Source organism: Myodes glareolus, chromosome 5, assembly GCF_982192425.1.
Source record: "Myodes glareolus chromosome 5, mMyoGla1.1, whole genome shotgun sequence".
NCBI classification, from domain to species: Eukaryota; Metazoa; Chordata; class Mammalia; order Rodentia; family Cricetidae; genus Myodes; species Myodes glareolus.
Genome location: NC_142030.1, coordinates 17,166,823 through 17,179,386, shown reverse-complemented (window position 1 = coordinate 17,179,386; position 12,564 = coordinate 17,166,823). Strand labels below are relative to the sequence as shown.

Genomic DNA, 12,564 nt, shown 5'->3' with positions numbered 1-12,564 from the left:
TTCCATTCACGGTTGCAGGATTAGCTGGGTAGGGTCTTGTCTGAGCTCACCATTCCCTCTATCTCATTTAGCAGCAGACTGTCCCTTAGGCCTTTCACCTCCTGAGCACAGGACTTGGCTCCAATGCTATACGTTGAATTTTAGTAATTTCACCCTTAGTATGGTAGTTTGAAAGAAAATGGTCGCCAAAGGGACTGGGACTATTAGGAGGTGTGACTTTGTTGAAGTAGGTGTGGCCTTGTTGGAGGAAGTGTGTCACTATAGGGTGAGCTTCGAGGTCTCCTTTGCTCACTCTTCGCTCAGTGTGATACTCCGTCTACTCCTGCTGCCTACTTATCAACATGTAGCAGCTCCTTCTCCAACAGCATGTCCGCCTGCTCACCGCCATGCTCCTTGCCATATTGATAATGGAATAAACCTCAGAAACTGTGAGCTGCCACCTCAGTTAAGTATTTTCCTTCATAAAAGTTGTCATGGCCATGGTGTCTCTTCTCAGCAATAGAAATCTAAGACACTTACTGTCCTCCTTTGCTTTTCCCCCTCCCACTAACATCCTTCATCCCAATAAATCCACCTCCCACTTTCTTATCTCTTTTGTGGATGAGTTTAGTTGGGATTGCTTTCATAAGCATGCATAGGTTAAACACTGGAGCGTAGGTGACCTACCAGTGGTTATACCACTGAAGAAAGTGATACCCCACCCCTTCAGCCACTATTAACTGTCAATGACTCATCACGTAGGGGTGGAGCCTCATGATTCCCTCCTCCTTCCATGATGAACTGCTCATGGGCCCAACCTTGTGCAGGTCTTGTGTGGTAACCACATCTATAGTGCACCTCTCTATCCTCCAGCTCTCACATTCTTTCACCCCCTCTTCTGGGATGCTCCCTGAAACTTGGGAGAGGATTATTCAAATACCTCATTTAAGATTCAGCACACCACTGTCCCATTATTTGAGGCATTTTGACCAGTTAAGAGTCTGTTGCAAGCTAGACAGTAGTGGCGCATGCCTTTAATCCCAGCACTCAGGAGGCAGAGGCAGGTGGATCTCTGTGAGTTCAAGGTCAGCCTGGTCTACAAAGAGAGTTCCCAGACAGCCAGTGCTGTTACACAGAGAAACAGTGCCTCAAAAAATCAACTAAACAAACAAACAAACAAACAAACAAACAAGTCTGCCACAATAAGAAGATTATTTGACAAAGACCTAGAGCAGCACTATGAAAATGAACAGTGTATTTAGCACTGACTCTCACCTTCAGGAAAGTTTAACTTCAAGTCAGGCAGTGGTGGCGCATGTCTTTCATCCCAGCACTTCGCAGGCAGAGGCAGGCGGATCTCTGTGATTTGAGGCCAGCTTGATCTACAAAGCAAGTTCTAGGGCAGACAGGGTTGTTACACAGAGAGACCCTGTTTCAAACACCAGACAGAGAGAGAGAGAGACAGAGAGAGAGAGAGGGGGGGGAGTTTACATTCCAGACTCTTTTCATTGTTCACCAAGCCTAGAGATGTTTCTGGATCTCTCCTGTCTTAGTGGTCCCTTTTTGAATTTTTTTTTAAATATGGGGTCTCACAACGACCTAGGCAGGCTTCAAATTCACTATATAACTGAGAATGAACTTGAACTTCTGATATCCCTGATTTCACCCCACACCCCACACCAAGTGCTGGTATGTGTGCTACCAAACCCAGTTGTCTTAGTCAGGGTTCTATTGCTGTGAAGAGAAACTATGACCATAGCAATGCTTACAAGGAAAACATTTGTTTAAGGGCCTCGCTTACAGTTTTCAGAGGTTCAGTTCATTATAATCATAATGGGAAGTATGGAGGTGCGCAGATGTGTGCTGGAGCCTAGAGGTAAAAGGAAATCAACCGACTGTCACACTGAGGGAAACATGAGCAAAAGAGGCCTCAAAGCCCACCCCCACAGTGACACACTTCCTCCCACAAGGCCACACTTCCTAGCAGTGCCACACCCTTTGGGGACCATTTTCTTTCAAACCACCACATTCCACTCCCTGGCTCCCAAAGGTTTATAGCCATATCATAATGCAAGAAAAAAATGCATTTAGTGCAACTTTATAAGTTCCCATAGTCCATAATAAAGTTCAAAGTCTCTTCTGAGATGCATGGCAATCTTTTAACCATAATCCCCCTGTAAAAATCAAAATCAAAAAGCAGACCACAGACTTCCAAGATATAATGATACAGGATATACATTACTAATCCAAAACACAGGGAAGGGAGCATAGCAAGAAAATACTGGATGAAAACAAAACTGAAAACCAGCTGGGCAAACTCCAAACTCTGCAGTTCCATGTCTGATGTCAAAATGCTCTCCAAGTCTCCAGTTCTGTTCAGTTTTGCTGACTGCAACACACTTCTTTCTCTTGGGCTGGCTCCACTCCCTGTTAGCAGCTCAACTCAGCAGGTGTCCCACAGCTCTGGCATCTCCAACATCGTGAGTTCTCCAAGGAATCCAGGCTTCAACTTCACAACTTCACACAATGGCCTCTCTACCTAGGCTTCCACTCAGGCACACCCCAACACATGCCTCACCTCAGCAGTTTTTTTTCCTATTACTCCATCCTTCTATGCTTAACTCTAAATCCAGAACCACATGGCCAAAGTTACCAAGTTCTGCTGTTTGCTGGGGCTGAAACACAACCTTCTCATTCAATTACCAGCTTTCTGTCTTTCACGGCCTGAGCTTGGTTGTCCTGAAACTTGCTCTGTAGACCAGGCTGGCCTCAAACTCAGAACAGCCAGCCTCTGCCTTGAGTGCTGGGATTAAAGGTGTGCCCCACCACACCTGGCTCTGAGCTTTCCTTTAGTTTCTTTTCAGAAGTTGGAAACTTAGCTGGGTGGGATTTTGTCTTGAAGTCACCACTCTCTTTATTCCATTTCTTAGTCTGTTTTTTTCCTTGAACACACAATTTAGCTGTTCCACTTGCTGGTGCTCTTGTACTCCTCAAAATTCATATTAGGTAATTTACCCTGCTCAGCTTGCCCCTTTTCACTATAAATCTTCATAAGAGTTACCAGTAAAAACCACACAGATAGAGCCTATACTAGGCTATTTTAATATTTATTCTGCCAATGAAATTAATCCAAAATTCTTCACTTTAGTCTCAGCCAAATTCTTCAGACAAGGACAAAAGGCAACCACTTTCTTCACCAAAATATTACAAGAAAAGAACAATCTCTAGTTCAACATACTAAAATTGTTTCCTTCTGAAACCACTTAAATGAGCCCTGACAGTTCAAATAACCCTTAGCGCCTCTGTCTTCCATGCTCCGATTAGTATGGCCCATTTAGCAGCGCATAAAGCATTCCACTGCTTTCCTAACCCAAAGTACCAAGGTCCAAATTCTTTCAAACATACACATAGTCATGCCTATCACAACAATTCCCTGGTACCAACTTCTGTCTTAGTTAGGGCTTCATTGCTGTGAAGACACTCTATGATAATGACAACTCCTATAAGGAAAACATTTAATTAAGGGGGTTTGTTTACACTTTCAGAGATTCAGTCCATAATCATCATGGCAGGGAGCATGACAACGTACAGGCAGATGCCCTGCTGGAGCTGAGAGTGCTACATCTTGCAAGCAACAGGAAATTGACTGACAGTCACACTGAAGGAAGCTTGAGCAAAAGAGACCTCAAAGCCTGCACCCACAATGATAAGCTTCCTCTAACAAAGCCACACCTCCTATTAGTGCCACTCCCCTTGGGGGCTATTTTCTTTCAAACCACCATACCAATTTTACATAGTGCTGAGGATCAAACCCAAAGCTTTGTGTATACTAGGCAAGCACTCTCCCAACTGAACCACATTCCCAGACTCTTTTTTGTCTTTTAGACTTCCCGCATTTTGGTACAGGAGCCCACAGTGTATTCAAGATTAGCCGGGAGCCTATTACATAGCCCAGCCAGGCCTTGAACTCCCTGGAACGTCTCCTGTCTCAACCTCCCACCTACTAGGATTACAGGCCTGAGAACCACATTCAGAACAATTCCTAATTTATCATGTCTCTTGACAACTGCCTCAAATACGCTTTTATCTTATTCCCTGCTAGTGCTAGTCCATGTCAATTTAAATTATGTTTATTAGTGTATATATGTACATATTTTTTTTTCTGTCTTTCACTGTAAGTTTAGTGAGGGAAGCAATTAGGCCTGACTTGTCTTGATTGAACAATTGATACTGGCTGACACAAAAAAACATAGTTGGTACTTGTTCAATGACTGAATAAATGATGGTTTCCACTAATCGATCAATATATTTTCAAACTCCTTTTAACCCCTTCTACACTTCTGTCCCATAATAATCGCTTGTTACATTTGAGAAAAATAAAATTTAGAAATAGCGCTCCCATTAGGAGCCCAGCTTGGTAATACCAATCACTGAAAGTTCAAGGCCTGCCTTATCTATGTAGCAAGACAGTATCACAAAAACCAAAAGAAGAATGAAAAGTACAAAAGAAGGAAAGGGGAAAGGAAGGGCAGGTACTATACACATCTCAGTCCCTAGCCTGCCTCCTCTGCCTCCCTGAGGAGGAGGCATTATACAGTTGTCTTCTCCTTCCATACTGTCATTATGAATAAAGCATTCCTCCTGTCAAAGGTCAACCCCTCCACTTATGTCCATGATCCCTACCCTTCTCCCCACATAATTAATCTCCCTTGACATACAATTATGCCCCAGGATGTCCCAGCTTTAAAAGGCCCTCCATGAAATATGACTGGCCCTCTCTAGCCATGGCCTTAAGTTTAGAGTTGTCTCCACTTCCTTGTCTTCATGTTTCCCCTCAACATTTCTGACAGGTCTTTAAGCCCCACTGTGGCTGCCTCTGTGACTACTGACTTACCGTGTTCTTTCTGATTTCCCTGCCGCCTCTGCATTTCCTCTTCTACTTTTGTGTGACCTTAAGATGCTGAAGGGTCCCAGAGCTTTTTTATTTCTCTATATGTAAAGCTCACCTTTTCAGTGAGACTAACTGAAACTAAAGATTTGGATCTGCCTGCTCCTTCCCCCCAAGCACTGGAGTTATAGAACCACGCCTGATTTTCACATGGCTGTTGCAAATCTGACCATAGGTCCGCATGCTTACACAACACCTGAGCCATCACCCTGGCCCCTTATTTATTTTGCTTTTAATTTATTTTGAATTTAAGTTTTTTTTCTCTTACATACAGTATATTTTGGTCATATTCTTTCTCCTCCCCAAACTTCTCCCAGATCCTCCTCCACTTCCCTACCCATCCAACTTCATATTCTCTCTCCCAGAAAAAAAAAATGTCAAACAAACTGACAAAAACACAATAAGACAAAAAAATAAGCAAAAGCACACATGCTTTCAAAAATGAGCCTTTTTGTTTGTTTGTTTGTTTGTTGCTTGGTTTTTTGGTTTTTCAAGACAGGGTTTCTCTGTGTAACAGCCCTAGCTATTTTGGATCTCACTTTGTAGACCAGGCTGGTCTTGAACTCACAGAGATCCTTGTCTACCTCTGCTTCTCAAGAGCTAGGACTAAAGGCATGTGCCATCAAGTCTGACAAAATGGAGCCTGTTTTATATTGGCCAACTACTCCCGGGTATAGGGCCTGCCCTGGAGTGTGGTTGACATACCTAATGACTCTCCATTGGAAAAAACTGATTTCCCCTTCCCCAGCAGGTACCAGTTACAAATATCATCTTGGATAGGGTGGGATTTTGTGTCTACCCCCTCTTCTCCATACTGGTATTATACCTAGTTTTTCGGCAGGTCTTGTAGTGTGCTATCATGGTGTCTGAGTTCATATATGTCTGGATGATACTGTTTCTTTGGAGTCATGCACCACCTCTGTCTTTGATAACCCTTCTGCCTCTTCTTTTGCATAGTTCCTTGAGCCTTGAGGGGAATGGTTTAACACATATATTTCATTTAGGGATGGGTGCTCCAAAATCTCTTACTCTCTGCATGCTGCTCAGTTATGGATCTCAGATTAATTCCTGTCTTAGGGTTTCTTTTTTTGTTTGTTTGTTTTGGTTTGTTTTTTTCTTTTGTTCTTTCTTTCTTGTAGGGCCTGGGTCTACCCTTGTTCCTGGGGTGCATCTTGAGGACAGTTTCTGGTCAGCCAGCTAAGCATCCTGTTTGTTCCTGTGTTCCCTCTGCCTCGCCTGGTGATTAGCTGTAGGGCATTGTTTCAACTTTGGTATGGTAATTTCCCATCTGCCTGGTCGGAAATCCTTGTGCAGCAGCCAGGTATAATAGAATTTCCCCAAAGTTGAATAAACGGCATTCAGCTGATCTCCTTTCGAATGACCCAGGTCTCTTGTGTGTTCTTTCAATCTCCAGGCCCTTGCCCAACTTGCAGTACAGTACAGTGGCGCCCAAACTGTACCAAGGGGGTAACACAGACTCGGGTGTTACTCTCTTTCTTTCTTTCTTTCTTTCTTTCTTTCTTTCTTTCTTTCTTTCTTTCTTTCTTTCTTTCTTTGAGACAGGGTTTCTCTGTGTAGCTTTGGAGCCTGTCCTGGAACTTGCTCTGTAGACTAGGCTGGCCTCAAACTCACAGAGATCCTCCTGCCTCGGCCTCCCAAGTGCTGGGATTAAAGGTGTATATCTGTGGAGGGCCGGACCACATTCTCCATTGCTTCTAGGAACAAAGGTAGAGATTGACCTCTGTGACCCCAAGGTGTGGCGGCACACGTCTTTAATCTCAGTGCACGTGCTTTGTAACTCTCTACCGCTGCGTCCCTGCCTACTCCCGAGGTTTCACCTGGGACTGGGAGCAGTCAGCCAATCCGGGAATGACACGTCCAGGGCAGGGTCTGTTTCCTTTATAAGGGATGGGTTCCATCTTATCTGGGTCCCCACGGCCGTGTTGGCTTATGCTCTGCTCCCAAGAGACATAAAGCTATTCTGCAGAAGGATCCTAGTGTTCCGTGTGGTTCTTGCTGGCGAGACGGTAGCGCGGGGCATCTGGTGCCGAAGCCCTCGGGACGCCGAGGAATCTTGACCACCGCACCGACGGGGATCTCTTGGATTCACTTTGGATTCAGGAAGGATTCAGAACTGCAGGGTCTGCATATCAGAGAGGTAATGTCTGTTCCTGGATTTTTCGGTTTTGAGCTCGACTTGTCTCCGCATTGGGAAGGTTTCATACAGGCCTTGATGCTTATCTTAGCAATTCTCTTATTTTCCATCAAAAATTGCTTAAAAGATGAATCTTGCCAAGCGGTTGTTGCAAGGGCGGAGGAAATTCAGGACAGAATATCAGAAACTGAATGCAGTGGGAGGTTAGACGCGCGCGTGAGAGAAAAAATTAAGGAAAAAGGACCCTCCAGGAATTCTAAGGAAGTAGAAATGGGGGAGAATATTGGCCCACAAGGCCAAAAGTCTTCTGCAGAAGAAGAGGAAGGAGAAATGGATACAGAGGAGGAAGTAGAATTAGCCAACGGCAGGGCCATGAGGTTATCCCAAACGGTCCATCCGCCTCATTATAGGCTACACCTTCCCTCAATTGCCCCTTCGGCGCCTCCTTATGAGGAAAGCCTTGGGCCAAAGACCTTTTCATTTATCCCTGATAAGGTCAAGAGAAAGCTACACTTGGCTTTCCCCGTTTATGAAGGGGAAAACGGGCGATTACATGCACCTGTGGAGTACAATCAAATCAAAGAGTTAGCAGAGTCAGTCAGAAAGTATGGAGTGACTGCTAATTTTACCTTAGCCCAGTTGGATAGATTGGCCTTGTCTGCCATGACTCCAGCGGACTGGGAAACAGTTGCAAAAGCATCGCTCATCAGCATGGGTCAATATTTGGAATGGAAAGCGCTGTGGCACGAGGTAGCCCAGGAACAGGCCAGAGCTAACGCTCAGGCCTTAATTCCAGAACAACAGCAATGGACATTTGACCTCCTGACTGGGCGAGGGCACTATGCCGCTGCCCAGACAAACTACCCTTACGGCGCCTACCGCCAGATAGCCGATACAGCTGTAAGTGTGCTTTCTAATGAATGGAAAGGCCCGGATCCCATCTTATTGAGATCCAGGGGAGCTGTTTGTGTTTTCCCACAGGATCAAGAAAGCCCATTCTGGCTGCCAGAGTGATTGACCCGAACAGTGAAGAGTGATCCACAACACACGGATTCGCCTGAGGACCTGGCTGCTGTTCCTCCTGCCATTTTGCGGATGGATGACAGAGCACCGATGGAGGACACTCTCAGCCTTCCTGAAGTTGTTACCAGTCAACCATAGGATGGCTGTGTCTCCCCGATTTTTTACAACCAATAAGACTCTGGGCCCCCTCCCTACTGTCCTAGAGATGATTTATAAGCTTGGCCGTAGGACTTCAGTCCTGGGCCGTGTCTCTCATTCCCCTACTTCAAAGAATGGGTGGGGGTGGAAATGTTTTGGAACAGTCCTATGCTATGGATTAGTGTTTTTCCTATGGATGGTCTGCTGACTCAAATCCCAAAATTGTAGGGACAAAGTGGTTATTGCACAAGCGCTGGCTGCCCTGAAACAGGGGGCCTCTACTGATGTGTGGTTATCTAAAGCAGTAGGGTTTAAGCCAACCAGCTCCTGCACCCCTAGGACTGTGGTCCATTGCACAGGGTGGAGTGCTTGGCTTAGCTAGCCCTGAAGGTTGTCGAGCTGAAGAGCATCGCACAGAGAATGGCCCTCTCTGAGAGATAAGTCGCTCTGCTTAAGGGTTTTCTGCTGTATATTCCCTTTCCCAGAAAAATGGCAGAGGGCAGGCCGGATAGGTTCCAGGTGTCATGAGCCTAGGGACAGATTCCGTGTAAGCCCATTTTTATGTTTTCATTTTGGGAAGTGCGACCTCTATCTTTACCTTCCTAGGGAGTTGCCTTTCTGCAAAGAAGTAAAAAAAGGGGGATATGTGGAGGGCCGGACCACATTCTCCATTGCTTCTAGGAACAAAGGTAGAGATTGACCTCTGTGACCCCAAGGTGTGGCGGCACACGTCTTTAATCTCAGTGCACGTGCTTTGTAACTCTCTACCGCTGCGTCCCTGCCTACTCCCGAGGTTTCACCTGGGACTGGGAGCAGTCAGCCAATCCGGGAATGACACGTCCAGGGCAGGGTCTGTTTCCTTTATAAGGGATGGGTTCCATCTTATCTGGGTCCCCACGGCCGTGTTGGCTTATGCTCTGCTCCCAAGAGACATAAAGCTATTCTGCAGAAGGATCCTAGTGTTCCGTGTGGTTCTTGCTGGCGAGACGGTAGCGCGGGGCATATATCACTACTGCACAGTTTAGTTAGGGCTTCTATTACTGCAATGAAACACCATGACCAAAAAGTATGTTGGGGAGGAAAGGGTTTATTTGGCTTATATTTTCACATCATAATTCAGCATTGGAAGAAGTCAGGACAGGAACTCAGACATGGCAGGAACCTGGAGGCAGGAGCTGATGCAGAGGTCATGGAGGGGTGCTGCTTACTGGCTTGCTTTCCCCTGGCTTGCTCAACATGCCTTTTTATAGAACCCAGGACCAGCAGCCTAGGAATGGTACCACTCACCATGGGCTGGGTCCTCCCCCCTTGATCACTAATTGATAAAATACCTTACAGCTGGATCTCATGGAGGCATTTCCTCAACTGAGGTTCCTTGCTCTCTGATGGTTCTAGCTTGTGTTAACTTGACACATAAAACCAGCCAGTACAATTCCCATCAGCTGCAAGAAGCTTCTCAGTGGGAGCTCAGTGAACCACTGATCTATGGATATGCTATGCTATTAGGAGTCATTTTATTGTTATGCTCCTTTGAAAAATAATAGTAGTAGACTTTTCCTAGGGTTCATGACCTATCAAACTACAAATTCTTAGCCACTTTAGCAGTTTTGGGTTGAGTTCCCATTCACAGAGTAGGCCTTAAACACACACACACACACACACACACACACACACACACACACACACACACAAGGGTTGGATACTCCTATAACAGTTGTGCCACTATTACATTATATGTTTTGCAGGCACATTGCTGTTGTAGCAACTGGGTTTGTAGCAGGTGATATTGATTACCTTTTCCTCTGGTGTAATGAAAAATACCCTACAGTACCACGAACACTAGTCAGTAGGAGTGAAACTTGTAGTTGGGCAACAGATCAATTTCTCCATGTTTGGTGACATAAATGGTACCTCTTTAGTCATAAGGTCTTACTGTCAGGTTATAAAGAGTATCCAATAGCTTTGACGATTCTGTGATATTGGAGGAAAGGGTCTATAGGACCCTTGTTGGCCAACAACTCAACAAGATGAAACCCATTTGAGGCACTGGGAGGCTTTACTTGGTGACTTAAGATATCTAGTTGGAGCATTCTCTCTCCCATTGTATGATGACTCCATTTAAATTCCTTTCATGTGTGTATATATTTTAGGAAACTTCTACAATAGTAAATTCCCATAAGATTTTTTAAAAGGCCATTAATGTTAGTTGTCCCTCTCTAGATTCCTTCTTTTACCCTGTCCTCTCATCCTCCTCCCCATTTAATATTTTCCACCTGTACCTCTTTCTGGGCTTCCTAGTCAACTTTTAACTTGACATAGCCTAGAGTCATATGAGAAAATAGTCCCAAATAAAGGATTATCTTGACCAGAGTGGCTTGTGGTTATTGTCTTGATTGCCTTAATTGATATGAGGGCTCAACCTACTACATGAGGTAGCATTACCTGGGCAGGTGGTCTTGAGTTGTATAAGAAAGCTAGCTGAGCATAAACCTGTGGATGAGCCAGCAAGCAGTGTTCCTCCAAGGTTTCTGCTTTAAATTCCTGCCCTACCCTGACTCCCCTGAGTGATGGACTGTGACCCACAAACCCTTTCTTCTCCTAAGCTACTTTTGGACATAGACAGCGACAGAGATGCTAAGTAGAATATAGGCTGTCCAACCAGTCTCTAGGCTTTAAAGTCTACTTCAATGTCTGTTTTAGTCAGTTTAATGGTTATGACTCCATTTCATTAATGTAAATGCCTACTCAATTTCCCAAACATGTGTAAAAGGCACTTAAAATATCACATGACCTAACAACTCAATTACCCTTTTCCCAACCTGTTTCTCCTCCAAAGTTTCATATATTATCAAATAGCATACTATCGATCCAAATGTCTGTCAAAAATCTGGAACCTATTCTTTCTTGAAACTACCTCCAACCCCTGCAACAAATTCAGTGTCCAAACTTGTTCATATAATGCTAGACTCCCAAAATAAGGAAGAAGCCAAGCCTGAAATCCAAAGTGCTTTTCAACTCTCTTGCATTATATTTGTCAAGGTCTCATTGACCAAAGCAAGTCAAGGCTTGCTGGAGTCAGTAGAGAGACACATCAAAGGTTATGTTTAATTTGAGACGCTATATTTACAGTCTACTACGTTTCATGTTTCCATTTCCTCTTTAAAATTCCACACAGAAACTCGAGCGATCTTTTTTTTTAATTATTTATTTATTTATTTATTCATTTATTTATTTCACACACTCATGTCACCCTTTGACCAAACCCTACTACCAAGTCTTCACTTAAAAATCCATCTCAGGGGTGGGAGAGACGGAGCACCCACTAAAAGTCCTTGCTGCTCTTCCAGAGGACTTGAGTCTGGTCTGGTTCCTGTCACCCGGGTCAAGTAACTTACAACTGCGTTTAACTTCAGTTCCAGAGAGCATCAAAAGGCTGTATGCTTCCTTAGGCACCTGCAGACCTACCTACCTTCTCTCCTCTCTCCCATCACACACACACACACAAATCTGAAATAGATATTCAATCTCAATCATAAACTGAAATCTCAGGACCTGGCATTCCTCAGCCTACCCCATTGCATGGCTTATAGCAAGAACGCACACACAAATATTTGCTGAATGGGTGCACAAACGCTTTCTGCGTCCTAGGACTGAGCTGATCTATGAGTTGCTACACTCTTCCCACGTGAGCAGGATACTCACAGGAAATGTGAATTCCATATTGAGGGTAAACTGGGTGTTTCTTACACCCTACCTTATAACAGTAACCTTCCTTCATTTCCTCACTCCTACATTTGCAAAAAAAAATTAAAAATTATAAGGGCTTTGGAAAACTTAGTCATCACTTCTTCACACTCCGTCGGATTCACGTCTCACTCTACCAGCACCAGCCGTAGCGCTGAAAGATACAAGGTATTCGACTTTTTCGCTCGCCAAGGACGAACAGTCAAGGTTCCGCGGACAGATATATAGAACGCTGGGAGCTGTAGTCTCTCTGGGAGACGCAAGACCGTGGGGGGGGGGGGGGGGGAGAGGGAAGGCCTGGAGCATCCTGGGAGATGTAGTCAAGCCTATACGCCCAATAGGGAACAAGGTCTTTCGCGCTGCATTCTGGGAAGTGTAGTCTTCCTGCGACCTCGCGCCTACGAGGTGAAGAGGCGCCCAGCCTGCCGCCATTTTAGGTCTCGAGGAGCGGCTTCGGAGAGAGTCAGCGCGCAGGCGGGCTCAACCCCGGTGCCGGGCGGGCCCCGCCTCCAGAGCGCCGGGAGCCCGCCCCTCGCCCAGGCTCCGCCTTCCCCCACGTGTCTGCGGTCGAGGGGAG

General features: G+C 45.2%; 1 long non-coding RNA gene across 1 annotated transcript; it reads left to right on the top strand.

Moving 5' to 3' along the window:
• The first annotated feature begins 6,636 nt into the window (after positions 1-6,636).
• Positions 6,637-9,197, top strand: LOC148121989 (uncharacterized). Its single transcript, XR_015737846.1, has 2 exons — positions 6,637-7,085; positions 8,064-9,197. It is a non-coding gene; the product is annotated as an uncharacterized LOC148121989 (long non-coding RNA).
• Positions 9,198-12,564: the final 3,367 nt, after the last annotated feature.